This window comes from Phyllobates terribilis, unplaced genomic scaffold (genome assembly GCF_046119375.1).
Source record: "Phyllobates terribilis strain yellow unplaced genomic scaffold, ASM4611937v1 Scaffold_512__1_contigs__length_1264483, whole genome shotgun sequence".
NCBI classification, from domain to species: Eukaryota; Metazoa; Chordata; class Amphibia; order Anura; family Dendrobatidae; genus Phyllobates; species Phyllobates terribilis.
In genome coordinates, this window is record NW_027363272.1 from 76,675 (window position 1) to 103,289 (window position 26,615).

Here is a 26,615-nt window from a genome sequence, read left to right on the forward strand (position 1 = left end):
CACTTGGGTTCCGCCGCTAACAAAATGCACCAATCCAAATTATGAATCATACATGAACAATGCCAATATTTTATTAATATGCTGAGAACAGACATGCATACAGAACTGACATCAGAATGCACAGCACAGTAATAAGTGCTAGAAGAGCAATACATTGCTAACCTGAGACCATGGCATCATGTACAATATGAACATAGATCCTTAAAGTGGTTTTATACTAGTTTAATAGGGGCACATTTTTTTTGCACAATACTGGTCTGTGGGTCTAATGACTTTAATAACAGCACGAAGGGAACGTGACTTTAGACTGAAGTCTCACTACATGGATAACATACTTTTTTTTTTCTTAAAATAATCTTACAGAATGCTACCACTAATTTCCAAGAATCTTCTAGCTATAAGAATACTAAGGAGGACCCTGTTGTGTATCTCAGATTCAGGTAGTCTCTTGTTAAAAATGAATGGAAAGATAAGGAAACTTCTAGTGTTCTGTTCATCTGTAAGGAGATCACATATAAAATACATATAGGACGATATGTACACAGTTCTCCGGGTAGTAACACAGTTGAACGTTTCCTGTACGTCACCAATAAATAATAACCAGCTTCCTTGGATCTCATCCTTTGCCGCTGGATGAGCTAGAGCTTTTTCTAGATCTTTCTGAGGACTTTCCTCTTCCAGCAAATAGTCTGGCAAGCACTGGCTCTTTTCCACTTGATTGTTCGTAGTTAGCAGCGGTACATAAACCTACGCAAATGGAGCACAGAAGACAACGATCACACATGGGAACACTCACTCTGGTTTTACTAGAGCAACAGGTTCTTTCGGTGTCCAGGTACCAGACCAAGCAAATGAACTAAAGCAGAAGTCACATGCGATCTTATGGCAACCTGCCTGTGGTTTTTGTCAGTCAAACCACATCTCTAAAACAGCACAACAGTAAGTTGCACAAATGTTTTTGGCTATGTGAGCAGAGTTGCTGGCTAGCCCAAGCCTAACTGTTTTAGATACCAAACCATCAGCTAAAAATGTGTTTGAGCGTACCTCTTTACCATAGTCATTCTTGATCACCTGCTGTGCCTTCAGAACTTTTGTTTCTGCGATTGCCGAGGTTAAACATTGTGAACAAGAACAATTGTGTAATCCATCTACATTTGTGGCACCCTGCTGTTCACAGGTACCACAGGACCCAAAAGGGCGCATGGACGGACTTCTCCTCAAGAGGCCCTCAATACATACAGACACCTCCACCATTCCACCTCATACCACCAGAGGGAGCCCTGTTAGGGATATATATACTGGAGGGTGGAGTTAGGTAGTCAGAGTGTGCTGACGCTAGGAGATCAGCGAAGAAGCAGCACGCTGGCTGCTGTGCTGAGGCAAGCCAAGGCCTACAGCACGTGCTGAAGCCTGAGGGGGCCCCGAGTGTGGCCGGAGGCAAAGCAGAGAGAAGTGATAAGGGGGCAGAGGAGCATCATAGGCTCACCCCAGAATACAAACTGGACACCGGGTCCGCACCTACAGGGTCCTCTACACCCAGTAGGGATTACCGGCATACCAGGAGGACTACAAGTACTGGTCGACCTGACGCTAAATCCATTTACAGGACTAGGAACCACGAAGGCCCCAGCGTCCAGGGATCGTGGTAGCCAGAAGAAAGTCCTACTACCAAGCCGACAGGTGAGAGAGTGAAACAGCATAGAAGCTAGGCCCAGTTGCAGGCTGGCCAGGAGCTTAGAGAGAGGAAGAAACAGACCAGGAGGCCTTATACCCGCTCACTGGGGAGAGTCCAGAAGTGCACCCTTCCTACGGAGTACCCTGGACCGTACCTGTTATTTACACCAGTAAAGGTACAAAGTGAATCTCCTGTGTGCGTGTCCGTCATTCCCCGTGATCCGACCTGGCCCCCTCTCACCTGCATCCCTTGCGAGCTGGACAGTCTGCGCTCTGAAGTGCGTCAGTTAAGTAAAACTCTGACCACTGTCCTGAGCGCCCTGCAGCTACAGACAGAGCCCGAGACGGATGGAAGGATCCTACTCGCCGACAGCCCTGAGGATGTCCCCTGGATGAGGAGAAGAAGGAGGACAACACCACCCCGGGGGAGGACCAACGATCAACGTCGCCCTCCAAGAGAATTCGTCTGCTACTGTTGCCACAAGGCAGGCCACCCCGCATGGACCTGTAATTTAAACGGGCAAACCCTGGGGCCGAGGGCCGACACCCACGAGTAGACCGACCAGGCCCATCAAGCTGGTACAACCGGTTCGTGGGAGGAAGACCTTTCCTGTCCATTGTGCTGGACAGCATCGCAACACCTGCCCTACTGGACACCGCATCACAGGTAACCATCATACCTGATGTCCTCTACAAAAGGTACTGGTCCATAGATTAACTCCACCCGCCAAACCCAAACCTCTCTGTGTATGCCTCCAATGGCCTTCCTCTTAGCCTAGTCGGGGTTAAGGACGTGACAGTGAAGATGGGAAGAGCAGAACTAAAGGACCAAGGACTGATTGTAGTAGAGTCTAACCCTGGCGATACAGACTTATATATGATACTTGGTACAAATGTTGTTGGTAATTGTTTGGGAGAAGTGTTGTTCTTACTCCAACAGATGGCTGACACTGCCAAACCAGGGAAGAGGAAGGTGCTCCAGAAAGAAATTTGAGCCCTCCTGTACCAGCAACAGGTAAAACTAACAGGTGGTGATATTGGTATTGTACGGGTGACAGACCCGATACCCATTGTGATTCCCCCGCTAAGTGAAATGCTGATTTGGTGTAGGGCAGCAATAGGCCTCAGGGGACAGAACTACCAGGCGGTAGTAGAGCCCGTTAACTCAGAACACAGACCTAACTGCTAGAGGGGTAGTTGATGTGCACAATGGAAGGGTGCCCGTACGCCTCCTAAACTATGGGGGGGAGGAAGAAGTCAAATTGCCACGATACTCCACTGTTGCCAGATTGTATACTGTGAATAATGATGCTATACACACAGTGGAACCCTTGACCCCACCAGACACGGTGGAGGACAATGACTCCAAAGCTCAGCTGGAGGAATGGTGTCAGCAGCTCCATGTTGGAACTGACGCCACTCCTGTCCATCAAAAACACGGTGTCTACAGGGTGGTTCAGGAATATGAACAGGTGTTTAGTAAACACTCAATTGATTTTGGAAGGGTCAAAGGGGTACAACACCACCTACCCACAGGTAATCATCCACCCATCAAGGAGCATTACAGACTCATACCACCAGCGCATTACCTGAAAGCGAAAGAAATGTTGCATGACATGAAAAGGGCAGGGGTGGTAAGGGATAGCTGTAGCCCCTGGGCAGCTCCCCTGGTCCTGGTCAGGAAGAAGGATGGTATCATGAGGATGTGTGTAGATTACAGGCAAATTAATTGAATAACACATAAAGATGCATACCCTTTGCCCTGTATAGAGGAATCCCTGGCGGCACTAAAATCTGCCAATTACTTTTCCACATTGGATCTCACTAGTGGGTACTGGCAAGTCTCTGTTGCTGAGGAAGACCGGGAGAAGACAGCTTTCACCACCTCTATGGGATTATGTGAGTTCAACAGTTTGCCGTTTGAACTCTGCAACGCCCCTGGAACGTTCCAGAGGTTGATGGAGTGTTGCTTAGGACACCGGAATTTCGAGACAGTGCTGATATACCTGGATGACGTTATCGTGTACTCAAAGACGTATGAAGACCATCTGAAGCACCTGGTGGAGGTATTTGAAGCATTGTCCCGGTATGGGATGAAACTAAAGCCTTCCAAGTGCCACTTGCTCAAACGGAAGGTTCAGTACCTGGGGCACATAGTCAGCTCAGAGGGAGTAGCACCAGACCCGGAGAAGGTCACTGCCATCCAGAAGTGGCCTGAACCGAGAAACATCAAGGAAGTACGTCAGTTTCTGGAACTGGTCGGGTACTACAGGAGGTTCATAAAGGACTACACCAAAAAGGCAGCACCTTTACAAGATCTCCTAGTAGGACAGTCCAAGAGAGGTAAAAGTCCCCCATTCCAGTGGGGCAAGGAACAGGCTGAATCCTTTGCAGTGATGAAGGAGATCCTAACTGGTGAAGAAATCCTGGCTTTCCCTGACTACAGCCAACCTTTCCTGTTGTACACCAACGCCAGCAACGAGGGACTGGGAGCTGTGCTATTCCAGAAGCAAAACGGCAGATAAAAGGTAATTGCCTATGCCACCAGGAAGGTTCGCCCTACTGAGAGGAACCCGGAGAATTACAGTTCCTTCAAGCTGGAGTTCCTGGCCTTGGTCTGGGCTATCACTGAAAGATTCAAGCATTACCTAGCCTCAACTAAATTTACAGCCTTTACTGACAACAACCCCTTGACACACCTGGAAACAGCCAGGTTGGGAGCCATGGAACAGCGTTGGGTGGCCAGATTGTCGAATTACCAGTTCACAATCAAGTACCGGGCAGGTCACAAGAACACCAATGCTGATGCCTTGTCAAGAATACCCCACCAGTCAGACACCGAGGATGAAGTGGAGGATCTCGAAGAAATTGAACTACCTGCTTTCCACAGAAATGGAATGGTCCACGAGCAGCGCGCCTCCAGAAGATGTCGTGGTAAGACACTAAACCCTTTACCTCATCACAACTGGAAGGAAACCCAGGACAGTGACCCGGTTGTCAGCCTCATCAAAGGACTGATAACCCAAGAAGGTACTCACCTGGAGAAGGATGCTCCTCCACAAGCCAAACAACTGTGGAATGAGAGAAGCCGGCTGTTCATCTACAGAGAGAAGCTGTGCAGAAGGTATGTCAACCCCAGAACCCATGAAATGGCGTGGCAGATTGTAGTACCCAGGACAGACATCCAGATGGTGTTAGAGGCCTACCAGGATCAAGCAGGTCACTTTGGCTGGAAGAAGCTGGAAACCCTGCTGAAGGACCGGTTCTATTGGGTTGGAATGCGGAGCTCCATAGAAAGGTGGTGCCGGAATTGTGGACCCTGTAGCCTCAGAAGGAAAGACTACGGCGGCCAGAAAGCACCCTTGCAGTCCATCAAAACAACCCAACCACTGGAGATTGTCGCTCTGGATCACGTCAAACTGACACCCAGCAGATAAGGCTATTCCTATGCACTGACTATGGTGGATCACTATTCCGGGTTCCTGGTGGTAGCCCCTGTCAAGGATCTGACAGCAGAAACTGCAGCAAGAACGTTCCAAGCCTACTTCTGCAGACCCCATGGATATCTGGAAAGGAGCTCACAGATCAAGGCCCTGCCTTTTTGAAGTCGAGCTATTTAAAGAATTCTGTCACCTGTATGGATGTAAGAAGATCAGGGCTACGCCGTATCACCCTCAAACCAACGGTATGTGCGAGAAAATGAACAACATAGACCTGTTGAAAATCTTACCTTTGGAAGAGAGGAACCAGTGGCCAGATAAACTACCTGACCTGGTAGACCTGTATAACCACATACCTGTGAGTTCTACTCATGAGAGCAAGACCTGGAAAATTGCCCATGAACCTGGAACTCGGAGTGGTAGAACCTACTCCAGATATGTCCACTGAAGACTGGGACACAAGTCGGCAAGAGCAGTACAGGAAAGTACAGGCCTGTGTCGAAGACAGTCTAAACAGAGTAAGGGAAAGGCAAGAAGAACAGTACAATAAGCATGCACCAGCAGAACCCTTGGCACCTGGAGAAATAGTGCTAAAGCGGAAGAGAAGAGGTCACAAGCTCGATGACCAGTGGGAAAGAGAGCCCTACACTGTGTTAAATTGCAGATTTGACAACAGCAAAACCTGCCTGATCAGCAAAAATGGAGGTTAGACAACCGCAACAGTTTCAAGATACCACTTGAAATTGTGCCCAGGTCTACTGAAGACACAGGGGGAAGAAGTACCTCTTATAGTGACGTGCCCCCAGGGCTGTGGGTCACTCGGTGCCGGGCCTATAGATGCTGGGGAAGGGAAATGTCACAGTGGCGGCGGCCCGGTCCGTGGCCCAGGGCGGTCAACAAAAAGGGGAAGGAAAATATTTTTATATGGGATTTGTAGTTCTTAGGAAGTGTTCGTCATGCCACCTGTGGTTTCTGGTAATAGGTACCAGCGCTGCTTCAGACCTCTGGGGCGGTTGTTAGAGCAGCTGGGTTGGAACGGCTCCCCACAGGTGGAGCGGGCCCCAGGGCAGTGTAGTATTGATGGTGGTGATGCTGGGGCTAGAGGTGCAGGAGAGATGGCGCAGCAAAAATAACTGACTGAGACAGTGGAGTGCAGTCATCCGAGTTTACTCACAGTTCTGTTTAAGTTCCTCAGGTACACTGTACGGGTGTCAGCCTCTTGCGTCGCACTGCATCTACCAGACAAGGGGTTCAGCACTTTCTCAAGTATATCAGGAACGCTTCACGGAACCCCGCTTTCTTTATGTTCCTTACTAGACCGACTTCCCGCGCTGGGTCTTCTCCCTCCTGCCCTGAGCTTCCCCACACACAGTCCCGATCGGGTGCTCTGAAGTCCTTCTGGGCAACCTGGAGTTCCCGTACCTACTTGATGCCCTTCACAGTGACTAGGTTGAGACTGTGGCAACTGCACCATGGAAGTGCAGAAGCCTCCGGTTTTCCAGCCGAGACCTAGAGTAACACTGCTGGTCCAGGGACCGGTTCCCTTCTTGTGGCCTGATCCCTCTAACACTTGGCAGATTCGGGCGTACGGGTGACGTCCTGCACTCACCATACCCCCTGGGATCCCTTCTGTTACCGGAGCCTTCCTCCTCTGCTCCCCTCCTGGGCCTCTTCTTACTAGGCCCCACTCATGGAGCAGAGCTCCTGAAGAGACTCTGCTCCCCTCTTCTCCTTTCACTGAGTCCACACTCACTAACTAACTAACTAACTAACTAACTCTTTCTAAGATGGCCCCCCTTTATATACACCTCCTCTATAAGTGCTCCACTGTTCTGCATCCTCCACCTACACCCACTACTGGTACCCTCTCTCTTTGGTTCACCCCACTCCATCCAAGGACAGGGCTCAGCAGAACACAGTGCATCTTGCCCTTCCAGCCGGCCTGGAGCAGTGTAGTGTTGAATGCGGGTGTTGGGGTTCCGGGCAGCACTCCCTCCTTACCTGAGAGAAGGAGACACCACATCTCTGGGTGAGGTGCAGTACCTCTGTGGCGACTGAACCCTCAGGGGCGCCACACTAGCATTGGAAGAGCCCAAGGAAGATGTAATTCATACAGTTCTAGGAGACTTCCCTGTGGACTCTCCTCAACTTGATGGAGCAGTTATCATACCAGTGATACACTTCTATCAGCAACCAGAAGAACCTCCACCACAAGTAGAACCTGTAAGCGCCCTAGAAGAACCTGCTCAGGAACAGGAAGAGTCCCCAGTAAGAGGAGGGTCACCAGTTGAAGCAGAGCCTGAAGGCCCAGTAAACAGTGCACTTGCCAGTCCTATAGAGAGATTGAGGCATTTCTATAACTTACCCACATGTAAATCTGATAGGTTAGCAGATAGTGCATACACAGACACCAGTATCACTCCAGTGCTACGAAGATCCAAATGCAGCACATAAGGCCAAATCCATGCCAGGTTTAGGGATTAAAATACAAAATGCCTAAAGTGTAAATAGTTACCCAGTTGGGTATTGCCTACTATTATTTATTGTGTGAACTGAAAAAGTTATATATGTGTGTTGCCCAGTTACCCATAAGGGTATAAAGACTTGTAGGCTGAGGACTGTGAGCAGCCAAAAACTGTCATGTAAATAGTTGCACTTATTAAAGTGCCCTTATTGATTGTATGCAACAGATGACCACTGAACAAATACCCGTTTGGCGTGGCGGAAGACGTGGTCCAACGTCGGATCACCTATGCCCTGCAGCCACGCCCAGGGCCTATGTTGAGGGTTTTCGGACAGGTCCCTCATGCTGCTCGATTTCCATCTTTATCCGTGAGATGGACACCTGTTTTATGGAACTCACTGTAACTTTAAGAAAATATATTATTGTTATTATAATTGTTATTGTTGTAACCTGTTACAAAATGCTTCAGTCAAGGAGTACTGAATTTTACTAGGGGGGAACGTGGCACCCTGCTGTTCACAGGTACCACAGGACCAAAAAGGGTGCATGGACGGACTTCTCCACAAGAGGCCCTCACTACATACAGACACCTCCACCATTCCACCTCATACCACCAGAGGGAGCCCTGTTAGGGATATATATACTGGAGGGTGGAGTTAGGTAGTGAGAGTGTGCTGACGCTAGGAGATCAGTGAAGAAGCAGCACTCTGGCTGCTGTGCTGAGGCAAGCCAAGGCCTACAGTACGTGCTGAAGGCTGAGGGGGCCCCGAGTGTGGCCGGAGGCAAAGCAGAGAGAAGTGACTAGGGGGCAGAGGAGCATCATAGGCTCACCCCAGAATACAAACTGGACACCGGGTCCGCACCTACAGGGTCCTCTACACCCAGTAGGGATTACCGGCATACCAGGAGGACTACAAGTACTGGTCGACCTGATGCTAAATCCATTTACAGGACTAGGAACCACGAAGGCCCCAGCGTCCAGGGATCGTGGTAGCCAGAAGAAAGTCCTACTACCAAGCCGACAGGTGAGAGAGTGAAACAGCATAGAAGCTAGGCCCAGTTGCAGGCTGGCCAGGAGCTTAGAGAGAGGAAGAAACAGACCAGGAGGCCTTATACCCGCTCACTGGGGAGAGTCCAGAAGTGCACCCTTCCTACCGAGTACCCTGGATCGAACCTGTTATTTACAGCAGGGAAGGTACCAAAGTGAATCTCCTGTGTGCGTGTCCGTCATTCCCCCTGATCCGACCTGGCCCCCTCTCACCTGCATCCCTTCCTCCACACTGCCCTGGGGCCCGCTCCACCAGTGGGGAGCCGTTCCAACTCAGCTGCCTTGTCAACCGCCCCAGAGGTCTGCAGCAGCGCTGGTTACCTATTACCAGAAACCACAGGTGGCGTCACAAGACAAAACTGCTAACCGTTCTATCAAGTGACAAAGCCCCTTTTCAAGAGAGACCCCAGAGTACGGGCCCGGGAGCCGACTGTCATGACATCCTACAACGAAGGTAAATGCCCGGGTACCGAGTTCTCCCATATCCCCCTGGGCGAGTCACATTCATGGGGAGAGGGTGCAAAAAGAAAATGACAAATGTTGTAAGAAGATTACTGTAACCATGACGACTTCCTAACACACTTCAGATCTGTAGAAGCTGAAATATTACGTAAGAAGACATACCCCACTAGAATATACACTCCCCAACACTGAAATTGCAACACTAAGAAGGAATAGTCGTAGAATTATGGAAATCACAGGATTGACAGATATGTTAATGATATGCAAATTAAACAATGGACAGGACATCACCAAGACCCATGCTGCTCATGCCATTTTGAGAAACCTATGAGGCCTAAACATGCTGCAATGGCCTGCAGGGTCTCTGGAAATGTCTTCCATCGATCACATCTGGGATGTCATTGTCTATTACAAAGGGAGCTGCCAGCAGCGGATCTTGATGATTTGAGTGCCTAAGTGTATTCAGCGTAACAGAACATTTCTTAGACAACCATTAATAACTACCCTGATAGCAGCTGAGGTGTGTAATTGTATTTCTGCATGTGGCACTCATACTCCATGCTGAATAAATCGAGCGGTTTTGAAAAATTTGCTTCCATTTTGTCAACATGTGCTAGTAACATATCTATCCATCCTGTGATTGTCATAATTCCATGACTTTTCCATCTTTGTTTGCTGAATGCATAGAACTAGCTAGCAGACCGACTGTGCCTCTTGTCAGAGCTTCCTTTTCTTGCTTGCTAAAATGTGCACAAATAACACAATGTTAATTTCTGTAATTAAACTGATCAATTGGTAGAGTAAGGCTATGTGCACATGGAGTATCTGTAACGTGTTGAAACACTCGCCAAACAACGCGTAGATTATTTTCTTGTAGCAGCTTTGAATCATTTCGGCAGAGGTATTTTCCTAAGTTTTGCAGTCTTTTGATTGGATAGCGCTTAGTTTGGAGTGATTTCCATCAGGAAACGCTTACAAAGAAGTGAGATGCACTTTGTTTCCCACCAGGTGTTTTTTAAAACCTGAAGAGGAAAAACGTGTTCAAAAGACTGAACATATGAACAGCAAGTTGTTTTACTATACAAATGAAACTCTCTGTGCACATACCTTAAAGTAAACCTGTCACCATGAAAATGCAGTATAATCTGCAGGCATCATGTTATAAAGCAGGAGGAGCTCAGCAGATTGATGTATAGTGCTGTGAGAAAAGACTAGGTATAACCTGTGTTTTCATCATTTAATACTCTGCTCTTTCTGGCATGTATGGTCCAGTGGGCGGGGCTATCAATAACTGACAGCTATCTGTGTATAAGTGTGCATAGAGAAATAACTGTCAGTCACTGATAGGACCGCCCACTGGACCGGAAGTCCCAGAGAGAGCAGAGCTATAAATAAATGAATAAATCACAGGTTATACTGAATCTTTTCTCACAAAATCACATATCATTCTGCTCATCTCCTCCTTCTCTATAACCTGGTGCGCTCAGATCGCATTGCATTTTCTTTTTATTACAGGTTCACTTTAAGTGTTTTGTATTCATAACGCACCTGCTTTTTGAAGGATACCATTATTTCCACATGGCAGAACAATGAGAATCTGAATTCGACAAGACAGTATCATGTCGTTTACAGCTAGCTGTCCGCTCTTCTGACATATCTCCATGCTGCATAAAACAAGTCCCATAACTCTGCATTGTGCTATATTTCTATTAATCCGACTACTGTACATGGTGTATGACTCTTGGTAAGTGGGCAGAGTCAAGTGTGCGCAAGCCAGTTATTCATACATTTGTTAAAGGACTACTGCGCTAGTGTACTGAGTTCAGGAAAGATACAAGAGGATTGGTTGATAAAAGCGGTTTATTCAATTTAGAAGTAAAAATTCATAGAAAGCAATAATTAAAATTCATAGATAGGGATGATAAATTGCATGGGCAGAGGGGAGGGAAGGGGAATCTTGGCTGGGGAATTTTTTGCTGTTGAGAATATGAGGTACCACTGTATTGAGGGTTGAGGTTCACTTTAGTGGGTCTTTCTGAGTGATCCAAGGCGTGTGGATACTTGTGAAGGGTATATACAATTGCTATAATATGCTGCTTCAGATGAGTTATCAGGTTACCTTTTGAGGAAGTGGACCGTATATACCTGGAGCACAATTAGGTGGTGTGTATGTTCTATTTGAGAGTAGGTAGGCGTCTCTGGTCAGCTGTATACAGGGCGACCAGCTGAAAGGGAAAAAACAACTGGATTAAGGGACGTTGTTTGGCCCCTCTTTTATCTTAGTACAATTGACGCGCCCCCTGGGCTGTGGGGTACTCGGCAGCCGGGCCTCTGGTTGCTGGGAGAATATCACGGTAGCTTGCCCGGTCCGTGACCCAGGGCGGTCAGTAAAAGGGGGAATAGTTTATAGGGGATTTGGGAAAGTGTTCGTGATGCCACCTGTGGAATGCAGCTAAGGGGTGTCGCCGCTGCGGAGCAGTCCTCTGGAGCTGGTGTGATGGCAGCAGGGATGGTGTGGCTCTCCACAAGTAGAGATAGCTCCAGGGCAGCGTTGGGTGTAATGGATGGTGGTGCAGGGGACAGACGGCAGGACGGTCCCGGAGGAAAGACGGACACTCACACGGGGGTAAGCTTCAGTACCTTTACTGGTGATGGTGCAGGCACGGTCCAGGGTACTCCGGGCGAAGGGCGCACTTTTGGACTCTCCCCAGTGAGCGGGTATAGGGCCTCCTGATCCGTGGCTTTACTCGCTAAGCTTCTGACCTGCCTGGAGCTAGGCCTAGCTTGGTTACTGTCTCTCTTTGCACCTGCTGACCTGGTGGTAGGGCCTTCTCTTGGAGATCACTCTCCTTGGATGCTGGGGCCTCCGTGACTCCTAGCCCTGGTACTGTAATCAGCGTTTGGTGAACCTGGGAACTGTAGTCCTCCAGGGGTTCCGGTGGTTCCTACTGGGTGTAAAGGGTCCCTGTAGGCGCGGAGACGGTGTCCGGTATATATATCGGGGTGAGCCTGGTATGCTCCTCTGCCCCCTCACTACTTCTTCCTTCTCCTCTCGCCTTCGGCCACTCAGGGCCCTCACTAGGCCTTCACACGTGCTGTAGGCCTTGGCTTGCCTAAGCACAGCAGCCAGCGTGCTGCCTCTTCGCTGCTCTCTGAGCGTCAGCACGCTCTCAGCTCAACTCTGAGCTCTGTCCCTCTCTGTGTCTGAGTAGGACCTGTCTGAACTCACTTCAGACTAAAACACAAACTGAGCTGCCTGGCTCCACCCTCCCTATATATATATCCCTAACGGGCTCCCTCTGCTGGTGTGAGGTGGTAGGGTGGAGATGTGTGAATGTGTGAAGGCCTCTTGTGGAGAAGTCCATCCATGCACCCTTCTGGGTTCTGTGGCACCAATGCGCAGCAGGGCGCCACACAGTAAATCTAGATAATTACCTGTTTTAGTTGGCTGAAGAGTGGGTTTTGATTATTGATCCTGGTGTTCCGGGGAGCCACTTGTGTTTGTATGGCTAGAGAGGTAGTTTACTGTGGGGACTAAATGGTAACATTAGGTATGATCTGGACAAATAGACATGTACCTGACAAAACATATAATACACAAATTGCGATAGGGTAAAATACGTTACCAGTAAAGAAATGATGATTGATTAGGTGAACTCTATTTGGTTCAGTTCTACCCAACGGCTTGTTCTATGGTAAGTATGACTACTTCGGTCACAGTTTAGTCCACAATTTCACTGTGTTAATCTGTAGGGACTTGAAGTGAGTTAATTAGTAAGAGTATATTTATCCCTCGTACTGATGTTATATAGTTTATAAAATATAGAATAAAATTACCACTGGCTGGTTTAGGTGGTAAATTTAATTATACTAGGGGGGCTGGTTGGCCGGTATATTTTGGCTGCAGGATTCCTGTTCCTGTTAGTCTGAGGTACAAACGTTGGTTGGCTATTCAGTTTTAGAATTAGGCATAAGAATTCCCTGTAGTGTCCAGAGAGCCTTTTGGCTCTATAGTGTGTACCATAGGCGGAAGTTCCTATATAGGCAGCTGTCTTGAAAACATTGGTGAGGCAGTGCGGTACCTTAAGTAGTTATTGATCCGTGGTGTTGCGGCTTTCCTCCTGATGCAGTGCAGAGGTGTACTGCTGGCAGAGCGAGGCAGGAGCTGGTGGATGTCGGAGTCCAGGCCGGAGACTCCGGCATCAGCATGCAGCGTCCGGAAGTAGAGGGGCGTCTGTGTATAAGGACCTGTGTAGCTTCAGGTCTTAGGTGGTCACGTGACCGAAGTTGAAGACGGAGAGCAGGGAGGACCAATGATCCATTACCTATGGGGTATATGGTGCCCCTCACTTCTTGCTGCAAGTAATACTGACTATATCCACCAGCACCCCTAAACCCCACTTTCTTTCTCTACATAGTTATTAATACATATTTCTAGAAGTGTTTATTTAATAAAAAATAGATCTAGATAGAAAAAAAAAACCTATTGGAAGATCAGGTTTTCTTTGTCTGTCAGGTCGAATAATGCTATTAACCTGCAGGTTAGCAGGTGCCCAGCGGCGGCGAGTCTCCCAGGAGAATATGAACTTTATTTCTCCCCGATACTGGCGACTTTCAGTCATGCAGGTATGGCACCCCAGGGGTCTGGTTGCCGCAGTGGTAGAAATACCTTGTCTGAGAGCGAGCATGGGTTTTCCTGGTCAGGAACATTATTGCATGCCACACCTCCTGCCCCAGTCCAGGGAGGGGAGGAACCTGCCCTTTATAAACTGGAGCTGGGGCGGGGTTAGTCTAGTCTAGTCCAGAGAGAGGGACAGAGCAGCAGCAAGGAGCTCTGTAGGAGCCAGGAGCTGAAGACCAGGGACTGGAGCCGCGGAGCTCGTCCTGGCAGAAGACGCAGAGAACCGGACACCGGAGTCCGAGGCTGTGGGGATTCTACACCCAGCAGCAGAAACCACCTGGCAGGGGATTTCAGGTCCTCTGGCCATAGAAAGGCCAGACGCTAAGTCACACGCAAGGGACAGGCACCGCCATCGAGGAGCGGAAGTCAACAAAGGCCCCAAGTCACCAGCCATACGGGTGAGCACCACACGGTACACTCAGGGATGTGGGCTACTACACGACTACAGCAGGGTAGCCAGGAAGAGTGCAGTCAGATGGGAAGGCCTACACCTCCACCTGGCCAGGGGGACTCTTGTTCGCTCACAGAGTGACCAGGCCTCTAATGTTAGCCAGTACTCCCGGCAGGGCCTTCTTCCTTACCAACAGTAAAGACCCTGAACTGCACTGCACGGACTCTGAGTCATTTCTGCTGCGCCCATGTACCACAACCCTCACCATCTACACACGCTGCCCTGAGGCTATACTCCTCCCGTGGGGAGTTATACTACCCTTTGCTGCGCACACAACATCAGCCTCAGCTGTCTGCCCCGCAGCGGCGGTTTTCAGTGACCGCAATCCATGGGTGGCATAGTCGGACATTTAAACATTACAAAACCAAGTTAACAGATCCGCCACTGGTTTGACCACCCTGAGCCACGGGACCGGGTCGCCGCCACGGAGACTACAACCCCTAGCATCACACAGAGACCCGGCTCCGGGTATTCCCCCACACACGGCCCAGGGGGCGCGTCAACTTTGGCGTAGTCAGCAGGATTTTGTGCCTGCAACCACCGGGTACTGCGTGCCTGAAGAAAGACTGTGATACTTACCGTGGTGAAGTTTCCCGCCATCCGCAACCATTTTCCCACCATCCGCAGCCATTTTCCCGCCATTGGGCGCCATTTCCGGGACGCCGCGCTGGAAGAAGTGGGGTGTGGACACCAAAAGCGCGCGAGAGCTGAAGCCCCACCTTACGCACTGACGCTGTGCAAGGTCCTGGAAGGAGCCCCGCGGACGCCGACGTCACCAGCGCGCGACGCAAGGTCCTCGACCCCCGACGATCGACTGCGGAGCCGCGGCCTACAGAGAAAAAGCAACGAAAGGTAGGCCACGGTTAAGTAGGGGGGAGGAAGACACCAGGAATGGAGGGAGCTCCCACCGCCAGCGCGGCTGCTGCCGCAGTGATGCCTTTCACGATGCCGTATATCCCAGGAGCGGCATGGTTACCCCAGTACTCAGGGGAGTCGCATACCCTGAGTGACTTTAAAGAAAGACTGTATAGCCTATTCAAAGTATACCCCCTGTCAGAGGAACAAAAAGTGAGCATCCTGACAGGTCAGTTAATCGGGGCAGCCCAAAGAGAAGTAAAGTCCTGGTCAGCCAGGGGAAAGGGGACTGTAAAGGAAATACTGGCCCGTCTAAAGGACACTTTTGATACCCGCACCTCAGCAGAGATCAAGTTAAAATTTTATGGATGCAAGCAGCGGGCACAAGACAGTATACGGGACTAAGCTTTCAATTTGCAGGAGGCCCTGAGAGCCATTAAGCAGGCAGACCCTGACAGTGTGCAGAATGAGGATAAGCTGTTGACTGAACAGTTCATTGAGGGTCTACTGTCCAGCGCCCACCGAACCCAGTTGCGTGTTATTTCCCTCCAGAACCCTGATTTAGACTTTGCGCAGTTTAAAGACAGGGCCATCTGGGTGCTCCGAGAACCGGCACCAGGTGGCTCTGTAACCCACAGGCGCCCTGCTATCACCTACCACCAGGAGGCGGCGCCCTTGTCTGCAGAGCCTGTGGGAGCTGATGCACAGGCTTTGGACAAAACCCGGGCTGCAGACCTGCACCATCAGGTCCAAGAACTGACCAAAAGCGTTGCCGCGCTAACCAGAACTGTGCAGTCTTTACAGGTGTCTTCCCCAGGAAAGATCCAGCCGGCTTCCAGTCCGGAGGACGTCCCTTGGAGTCGATGGAGGAGGATCCCATCATCCAGAGGAAGGCCAAGCAACCGCTACGACCAGGACGGACAACCCATCTGCCGCCGCTGCAACCAACCAGGACATATGGCAAGGTACTGTCATTTAAACGGGCCCAACATGGGGCAGAGGGCCGACCCCCAGGCATAAGATCTTCAGGCCCATCGAGCTGGCGTGATAAGTACGTAGGGGGACGACCGGTTTTACCCGTGGTGCTGGATGGCATCCCTATGAGTGCACTACTGGACACCGGGTCACAAGTAACCACCATCCCCTATGTGCTCTTTAAGCGGTACTGGAATGACTCGGATATTACCCGCTACCCAGATGACGATTTGAGCATCATCGCCAGCAATGGTCAGCCCGTACCGTAGGTGGGATTCAAGGACGTGACCATAAAAATTGGTAAAGTTGGACTGCCAGCGCAAGGACTGATTATTGTGGACATTGACCGTCGTGAAAGCCACCCTAAGATAACCTTGGGTACTAATGTTACTGAAAATTGTCTTGTAGAGATAACTGTCACATTACAGCAGGTTGCGATGAACGCCAGCTCCAGCCAGCAGCGTGTCTTACAAAAAGAGATCAGAGCCCTGATGAAAAGGCAACAGGTAGAACTGTCTGGTGGTGAGATTGGTAGTGTTAGGATGAGCGACCCGTTCCCTATCGCCATGCCCCCAAAGAGTGAGATGGTGATCTGGTGCCGGACTGCAATCGGGTTAAGAGAAAGGGACTACCAAGCCATGGTAGAACCTGTCTACTCAGACAGTAGGCCCACCATTTTGACAGCACGGGGGGTGGTCGATGTACCCCATGGGGGGGTACCCGTCCGCATCCTAAACATTGGGGAAAGAGAAGTATACTTGCCCCGGTATGCCACACTAGCCAAATTGTTCACTGTTAACCAAAACGGCCGTGGAACCCTTGCCTCCATCTCAACCAGAGGAGGGTAACGGCTCCAAGAAACAAATGGAGGACTGGTGTCAGAAGCTGCATGTGGGCACCAACTCCACTCCCTCACACCAAAAACAGGGAGTCTACCAGGTGGTGCAGGAGTACGAAAGGGTCTTTAGCAAACACTCGCTAGACTTTGGGCAAGTAAAGGGGGTAGAACATCACATCCCCACGGGAGACCATCCACCCATAAAGGAAAGATACCGACCTGTACCCCCTGCACACTATCAGAATGCCAAGGGAATGTTGCGAGAAATGAAGGAGGCTGGGTTAATCAGGGACAGCTGTAGCCCCTGGGCAGCTCCACTAGTTCTTGTGAAAAAGAAAGATGGCACTATGAGAATGTGTGTCGATTACAGAAAGGTCAACCATATCACACACAAAGATGCGTACCCATTACCTAGGATAGAGGAATCTTTAGCTGCATTAAAGTCTGCTAACTTCTTCTCCACTTTGGATCTTACTAGCGTGTACTGGCAGGTTCCTGTAGCAGAGGCTGACAAGGAGAAGACCGCGTTCACCACCCCGATGGGTCTCAGCGAATTCAACTGTATGCCGTTCGGGCTCTGCAGCGCACCAGGAGCCTTCCAGCGGCTGATGGAGTGCTGCCTAGGGCACAGGAATTTTGAGACGGTCCTGCTCTACCTAGACGATGTCATCGTGTATTCCAAAACATATGAGGACCATCTGAAACACCTGGCAGAGGTGTTTGATGCCCTGGCAGGCTACGGCCTAAAGGTGAAACCCTCCAAGTGTCATCTACTGAAACCAAAGGTACAGTACCTGGGACATGTGGTGAGTGCTGACGTAGTAGCTCCAGACCCTGATAAGATCACAGTGATTAAGGACTGGCCAAAACCCTCCAGCATAAAGGAAGTGCGGCAGTTCCTCGGGTTGGTAGGCTACTACCAAAGATTCATCTCCGGGTTCACCAAGATGGCAGCCCCTATGCAAGATCTCCTGTTGAGTCAGTCAAAGACCAAGAATCAGAAGCCGCCCTTCAGGTGGGACAAGCGGGAAGAGGAGTCTTTCCGCCAGCTGAAGATGGCCCTCACGGAGGATGAGGTCCTGGCTTACCCTGATTACGGCCAGCCTTTCATCCTCCACACAGACGCCAGTAACGTGGGGCTGGGAGCCGTACTATCCCAGATGCAACAGGGCAGAGAACGGCTAATCGCTTATGCCAGCAGAAAGGAATCCTGAAAATTACAGCTCCTTCAAGCTAGAGTTCCTCGCGGTGGTATGGGCAGTGACAGAGCGCTTTAAACATTACCTTGCCTCTTCCAAGTTCACCGTGTACATGGACAACAACCCGTTGACACACCTGGACACTGCAAAACTTGGTGCCCTGGAGCAGAGATGGGTGGCCCGCCTACCCAACTATGAGTTCACCATCAAATACCGGGCGGGACGCACAAATGCGAACGCAGACGCCCTGTCCAGGATGCTGAACTTGCCGGATGGGTGGAAGATCCAGAAGAACTGGAAGAGATTGAACTCCCTGCGTTCCACCGTCGTGGGATTACCCAGTATTCCCACCGTGTAAGGGACAGGCACTCTGCCACGTTCAATCCCTTACCCCACTACAGCTGGGAGGAGACGCAAGACAGTGACCCAGCCGTCCACCTGGTAAAAGAGATGCTGACACAGGCTGGTGCCCGCCTTGACCCAGACGCTCCGGAAGAAACCAAACAGCTGTGGAAGGAGAAGAGTAAACTGTTTCTCTACAAGGGGAAGCTGTGCCGGAGGATTGTCAACTCCCGGACACATGAGCTGACCTGGCAGGTAGTGGTCCGGAGACGAGACGCGGCTATGGTCCTGGAGGCATACCACGACGGAGCAGGGCACTTTGGATGGAAGAAGTTGGAGTTCCTGTTGCGTGAACGGTTCTTCTGGGTAGGCATGAGAGGGGCAAGATAGATGGTGCAGAGACTGCGGCCCGTGCAACCTGAGAAGAAAGGACCATGCCAGCCAGAAGACTCCCCTGCAGTCCATCATTACCAAGCAGCCACTAGAACTGGTAGCCCTGGTCCATGTGAAGCTGGCTCCAAGTAGGTCCGGGTACGTCTACGCCCTCACCATCGTAGACCACTACTCCCGGTTCCTGGTGGTGGTCCCTGTCAAGGACTTAACAGCTCAAACAGCAGCCAGAGCCTTCCAGCAGCACTTCTGCCGTCCACACGGGTATCCGGAGCAAGTGTTGACTGACCAAGGTCCAGCCTTCGAAGCGGAGGTCTTCCAGGAGTTCTGCAACCTCTATGGCTGCAAGAAGATAAGGACAATGCCCTATTACCCCCAAACCAATGGATTGTGTGAGAAGATGAACCAGGTGGTGATAGACTTGCTGAAAACGTTGCCCCTGGAAGAACGCAGTCTGTGGCCTGAAAAACTGCCTGATCTGGTGGACTTGTATAACCACATCCTAGTAAATTCCACCAACTGCACCCCGGCTTACCTAATGAGAGCAAGACCTGGTAAGCTGCCTATTGACCTGGATATGGGAGTCCTGACACCTGAGGACACCTCGCCAGAGGCAGACTGGGATACAGAACGGCAGCAGCAGTACCGGAAAGTGCAGGAGAGTGTTGAGAGAAGTCTGTCTCAAGCAAGAGAAAGGCAAGAGAGGACTTACAACCAGCATCCTCCCGCTGCTCCCCTGGTGCCTGGAGAGCAGGTCTTGAAGAGGAAAAAGCGGCTCCATAAGTTGGATGACCAGTGGGAGAAAGACCTGTACACAGTACTGCCCTCAAGTCATGAAAATCCGAAAGTGTGCATTACCAGTAAGGATGGAGGAGAGACCACAGCCACTGTCTCCAGAGACCACCTGAAGAAGTGTCCCGAGCAGCTGCAAAGCACTGATGAAGACCAAGATAGCCCTCAACCCGCAGAGGAAAGGGAAGAAATGGTCAGTACAGTACTCGGAGAATTTCCCCGGTCCTGGACACAGATTAACAACGCTATTGTGGTACCCGTCCTTACCTTTCTTCAGCCAGCCCCTCAAGGGCCTACAGAAGAGCAAGTAGTGTTGGGAGAGCAACCGGCCCCGGAGGAAGAAGATTCCATACCAGCAGCCCAGGAGAATCAACCCTCTGCTAGTAGTGAGCCTGCCGTGCCCGTGGTATGCCAAAGAGTATGCAGAAAGCTGCCCAGCCTACCCGTAACATCCCCAAACACCTGTAGTGCAGACACTAGCGAGCCCACTACACAAGGGGTGGAAATAGGGGACCCAGAAAGAACACCACCAGATAGTGTGTTACGTAGGTCAACCAGGAGCACTAGAGGTCAGAGGCCCGCTTGCTGGAGAATCTAGAAAAAGAAATGATAAATACCTGTATTTTGCAAATGTTAAAATGTTTTATGTTTGTTACCCGAATACTAATTATGTTTCTCTAGTTACCTGACAGGGTTTATGGACTGACAGGTTATAGACAATGAATAACCGGATCTGTACCTTGTAAATAGTTGCACCTGTTAAGTGCCCCCTTTGTGCCAGACCACAGAACAAAAACCCGTGGAGGTGGCTGAAGATGTGGTCCAACGCCGGATCATCTATGCCCTGTAGCCACCCCAGGGCCTACGAGGAGGGTTTGGGACGGGTCCCTCAAAATGCATCTTTGGTGACATGGACACCTGGTTACGGAAGCGCCGTGACCTATAAAAACTGAACTCCTTGTACATATGTTGTTGTGTTATTGCTTATATATGTTGTTATAAATGTGTTTAGTCTCGGAGTACTAAAATTTACTAGGGGGGAATGTGGTACCCCAGGGGTCTGGTTGCCACAGTGGTAGAAATACCATGTCTGAGAGCGAGCATGGGTTTTCCTGGTCAGGAGCATTATTGCATGCCACACCTCCTGCCTCAGTCCAGGGAGGGAAGGAACCTGCCCTTTATAAACTGGAGCTAGGGCGGGGTTAGTCTAGTCTAGTCCAGAGAGAGGGACAGAGCAGCAGCAAGGAGCTCTGTAGGAGCCAGTAGCTGAAGACCAGGGACTGGAGACGCGGAGCTCGTCCTGGCAGAAGACGCAGAGAACCGGACACCGGAGTCCGAGGCTGTGGGGATTCTACACCCAGCAGCAGAAACCACCTGGCAGGGGATTTCAGGTCCTCTGGCCATAGAAAGCCCGGAGGCTAAGTCACGCGCAAGGGACCGGCACCGCCATCGAGGAGCGGAAGGCACCAAAGACCCAAGTCACCAGCCCTACGGGTGAGCACCACACGGTACACTCAGGGACGTGGGCTACTACACGACTACAGCAGGGTAGCCAGGAAGAGTGCAGTCAGACGGGAAGGCCTACACCTCCACCTGGCCAGGGGGACTCTTGTTTGCTCACAGACTGACCAGGCCTCTAATGTTAGCCAGTACTCCCGGCAGGGCCTCCTTCCTTACCAACAGTAAAGACCCTGAACTGCACTGCACGGAGTCATTTCTGCTGCGCCCATGTACCACAACCCTCACCATCTACACACGCTGCCCTGAGGCTATACTCCTCCCGTGGGGAGTTATACTACCCTCTGCTGCGCACACAACATCAGCCTCAGCGGTCTGCCCCGCAGCGGCGGTTTTCAGTGACCGCAATCCATGGGTGGCGTAGTCGGACATTTAAACATTACAAAACCAAGTAAACAGATCCGCCACTGGTTTGACTACCCTGAGCCACGGGACCGGGTCTCCGCCACGGAGACTACAACCCCTAGCATCACACAGAGACCCGGCTCCGGGTATTCCTCCACACACGGCCCAGGGGGCGCGTCACAGGCGTTACTGGAACAATTACAGTCACTACTCACAGCATTAAGAGAGATGGCATATCCCCGTATTCAGCAATGCATCAGTGCAAAGCTAGCAGTCAGTCAGTGCTGGGGCCTGGACACAGCCACTCCTCTCAGTGCTGTGAGCAGTGACTCATTTCTACTAATACACCTGCATGACTGAAAGTCCCAGGCTCCTGGGAGAAATAAAGTTACATTTTCTCCTAGGCAAGCACTTTCAGCACTATGGCAGGGAACCTTCATAACAATATTAACCTGAAGATTAACCCTATAGCTGCAGGTTAATAGCAACACTGGACAAGACAGCTTCCGTAACTAACACTATTCTATCTGTGAACCCTTTCTAGGAAAATCCAGTTAATTTCTTGCACCCTTTTAAAAAGTACTTTTTGTCAGATTTACTTTTAAAACCAGATGAAACAGGACACATGATAAAGGCTACAAGAGCAAGCTCCAGATGGATCATTTACTTTGCACAATAAAAGGTACAGCGAAAGGATAGGCATCCTGTTTTGACAGGTTATTTTTTTTTCCAATTTTGGCGAGGAGAAAAAAAAAAAAAAAGTTGAGTGAAGTTTCATAGACTAGGTTGTTAAAGGGGTGCTCCAGGAATGTAATGAAATCGCAATAACAATTCAAACACAGCATGTCCTAGTCACATGTCAGGAAGAGCGAAGAAATCGAGAGAAGAGAATAGAAAGAAAAAAGAAATCTTCTTGGCTGACTGAATACAAAGGATATTCGTATGCAGTCTCAGTCATCTGTGCTCAGTCAGCTGAAGAGAAGATTTTCTTCTTCTTCAGTCACAGGCTTCCCCTCAGATCATGTAAGTATGTGTGCGTACGATACAGCTTCTGTCAGTTGACACACAGGTCTCAGAAGCAGTGTTTTTTTCAGAGTGCAGCCAGTCCTGACGAGTAGAAAGGGTTGCATTTAAATTATGTGACGGGGCCATTTTATTACGTTCTTGGAGGAGAACCCCTTTAAACAGAAGCTTGCTTACTGGATTAACAAGCATCAAGCTTACTCAGATGTACCGTATTTTTCAGACCATAAGACGCACTTTTCCCCCCCAAATTTGGGAGGAAAATGGGGGGTGCGACTTATGTTCCAAACGCTGCTTACCTGCGGTGGTGGTGGAGCGAGATAGCGGGGCCTCCCTCCTTCAAGAACCCGGTGGTGGTGGTGGCAGCAAAAGAGGTGAGATGCTGCGGGTGTCTGGCTGGGGGCAGACGCGGTTTGGACTGGATACGGGAAGTGTCTGGCTTTGGGCCGGTGAGCGGCACAGGTTTCCAGTGTGCACGGTCATCTTCCTGAAGCTGTGATCCGCAGGAAAATGGCCGCCCGAGCCGGCGCATGCGCTGACTTGAAGCTCGGGCAGCCATTTTCATGTAGATAGCAGCTTCAGGAAGATGGCCGCACACACCGGAAACCTGCGCCGCTCACCTGCCCAAGCCCGCAGCTAGACACTGCCTGCACCCAGTTCATCCCGCACCTTCTCCCAGACAGAAACTCGCAGCATCTCACCTCCTCCTCCTTTGCTGCCGCTGCCACCACCACCGGTCCCCAGGCAGGCCTCAGTGGCGCGCAGCCACGCCCGATCGCCAAGCCCCGGGCCTCAGCCAGGCCCCCAGCCATGGACCGGGTCTCAGCCAGGCCCCCAGCCATGGACCGGGCCTCAGCCAGGCCCCCAGCTATGGACCGGGCCCCAGACATGGATCGGGCCCCAGCCATGGACCGGGCCCCAGCCAGCCACCGGGCCCCAGCCAACTCTTCTGCTGCAGGGCAGTGCAGGGTTGATGGTAATGCTGGGGGTTGTAGTGCAGGAGAGATGGCGCAGCGAAAATAACTGACAAAGGCAGTGGAGTGCAGTCATCCGAGTTTACTCACAGTTCTTTTTAGGTTCCTCAGGTACACTGTACGGGTGTCAGCCTCCCGCGTCGCACTGCGTTTGCCAGACAGGGGTTCAGCACTCTCTCTAGTATATGAGAAGCGCTTAACGGGACCCCATTTTTGTATGTTCCTTTCTTGACCGACTTCCCGCGCTTTGTCTTCTCCCTCCTGCCCTGCACCTCGCAAACAAAGTCCCGAACGGGTACTCTGAGATCCCAGACCTACTTGGTGCCCTTTTCGGTGGCTTAGATGAGAGTATGGCAACTGCACCTTGGAAGTGCAGAAGCCTCCGGTTTTCTGGCTGAGACGTGGAGTACTCGGCCAGTCCAGGGACCGGTTCCCTTCTTGCGGCCTGATCCCTCTGACACCTGGCAGATTCGGGTGTACGGGTGGCCTCCTGCTCCTTCCATACCCCTGGAATCCCTTTCCTTACTGGAGCCTTACTCCTCTGCTCCCCTCCTGGGCCTTCCTTACTAGACCCCACTATGGAGCAGAGCTCCTGAAGAGACTCTGCTCCCCTCCTCTTTCTTGCTTCCTCTCCGACTGAACTGAACGCTGTTTCTAAGATGGCTTCCCTTTTTATATCTTCCTAAAGTGCTCCCCTGAACTACGTCCTCCACCCACATCCACTACATGGTTCCCCCTCTCTTTGGTTCCCCCTTCTCCAGCCAGGGACGGGGAAGCAAAACAAGTGCATAAGGCCCTTCCAGCCGGCCTGGAGTAGTGTGGTGTTGAGTGCAGGTGTTGGGGTCCCGGGCAGTACTCCATCCTTACCTGAGAGAAGGAGATACCACACCTCTGGGTGAGGCGCAGTAACTCTGTGGCGACTGAACCCTCAGGGGCGCCACAGAGGGCCCTGCAATCCAGCTCCACCGCAACTCCCCGCTGCTGGAGCACCGGATTCCTGAAGGACCCTGCCTCCTGTGACCTTCGCTCCACTGCCCCCCAGATAAGATACTGTACCTATTCAGACTATAAAACGGACCCCCATCTTATAAAAATATATTTTTTTCTATATTCCACCCCAAAATTTGGGGTGCGTCTTATAGTCCGAAAAATATGGTATATGCCTCATAATAAATTTGGCACATCTTGTGCTGCAGATGCGCCAACACAATCTCCAACATTTATGAACTGACTCAAATTTCCGCTACAATTTACATCAATCCCTCCCACTAAAACCCACCACACTCTGTTTTATGAAAATTGGTGCGACAGCAGTGTAATTTTTTTTCTCCACAAAACAGCAATCCCAAGTTAAAATATTTTTTCATTTTCTCCTACCTCTGTGACCAGGTCTGGCTTCACTCGCACAGTGCACCTTCTGATTGGTGTCTGAAATGTAAAGCTGATGACACCTTTCACCTTTAATAATGTTTCTTAACATAGGTATTTCCTATCCTGAAAGTCCATAGTGCTCACTTCTTCCTGCAAAAAAAAAAAAAATTAAACAAAATAAATTAGGCGGAATTTTGTAGCTTAATATTTACCTGAATAGAGAGATATTTTAAGCCATTCTTTAAAAAAAAAAAATCTTGGACGCCCTTTTAAAAAGTGGATCGAGGCTATAATAAGTTCTGTGTGCAGTATGGCAATATCAAACAGATGACCGTTACCAGATTATCAAGTCCATGGATGTGGAGTGTTATGGTTTTGGCTCTTTTGTTTGCACTTGGAATGAAGAACTGTAGGTTGTTTTGCTTGTTCTTGGTTTCTGGTGTATGCAAGTGACCTGGCACACCTAATGACACGTGAATCTGATGGGCGAGTACTTTGCTACGATTATTCATGTCACTGAAAAAAAATAGAATTTATCCATATATCACAGGAGAGCTCTGTTGTCATCTTGTTCTGGAAAAGGTCACTATAAAAAGTACTGATTAAAGGGGTTGTATCATCCTCTTTCTTCAGGAGTGCGCCACCTCTCAGCCTCCTAGCTTCCTAGGGAGCAGTGCTCTTCTGAAGACTGACGGTTCTTTCCAGCGGCATGACTGAGCAGCTCACCCAAAAAACACACTTTCCGCATTGGAAAAGCCGCCATCAGTGCAGCCTAGGAAATCGGCCACTGCAGAAGTGGACAATAACCTAGGCGATAAGCTGTAAACTAGAAGGAAAAATCCATCTGTTCTTAACAAAGAGGAAAGTATAAGTAAATTGCAAAGTTGCCCTGATTTTACAAGCACTTTGCAATATTAACTTGCAAATTTGAGACAACCCCTTTAATAAACATTAAAGAGTTTATTAATATTTGTCTGGCTGTTTTTTTTCAGGAAAGTTGTGTCCCAAGGTGCAATTTGTTGTGAAACAAAGAAACTGTGCTTTACTTACTGCTGAGTCTTCACCATGGCTCTTATTTTATTATTTGGAGCACTGACATCACGACGACAACGCTGCAGGAAATCAGTAAGGTCAGCGGCTCATGCTGTCTACAAGGACAAAGCCGCTGAGGTCACTGATTGGCTTCAGCGCTGCCGACGTGATGACGGCACTGCAGACAATGACAGACACCCGGAGAAGCAGCACTCAGCACTGGACCCTTCGAGGATGCATAATACAGTTCGTTTTTATTACAATAAATTGCGTGTAAGGACAACTTTCCTGAAAATGGAAGACCCCTTTAAATATTACAAAATGGAAAATTGTTCTAGATACACAACACCCGCTTGTCTAGTGCACACACTAGAGCTAATGGTGGACTACATTTAATTCATGACAATTTGTATGAAAAATATGAAGATCATCAAAAGACTGGCTACAGAGAGAGTTGTCCAAACAAGGATACATATGCCAAGGCATACAATGCAGTGAGGACTACCCAAAAACACAGGCCCATGTGCCCAGACATCCAGGGCATTACAGTGACAGCATTTCTGCTGGATGTACACTCACTTTGTACGGACACCACTACTACCAGCTAATACTTCACGACAGCTGTACACAAGCTCAGCCCCAGCATTACACGCAATGAGTTTACCTGTTCTTAATGTTCTCCAGGCTCACCATCATACCTAGCTCACTCCTCGGTCTTTTACAGTGATTAGGATTTTCACA

General features: G+C 50.0%; 1 pseudogene; it reads right to left on the reverse strand.

Moving 5' to 3' along the window:
- Positions 1–357: 357 nt before the first annotated feature.
- LOC141231526 (armadillo repeat-containing protein 1-like) lies at positions 358–26,615 on the reverse strand (annotated as a pseudogene).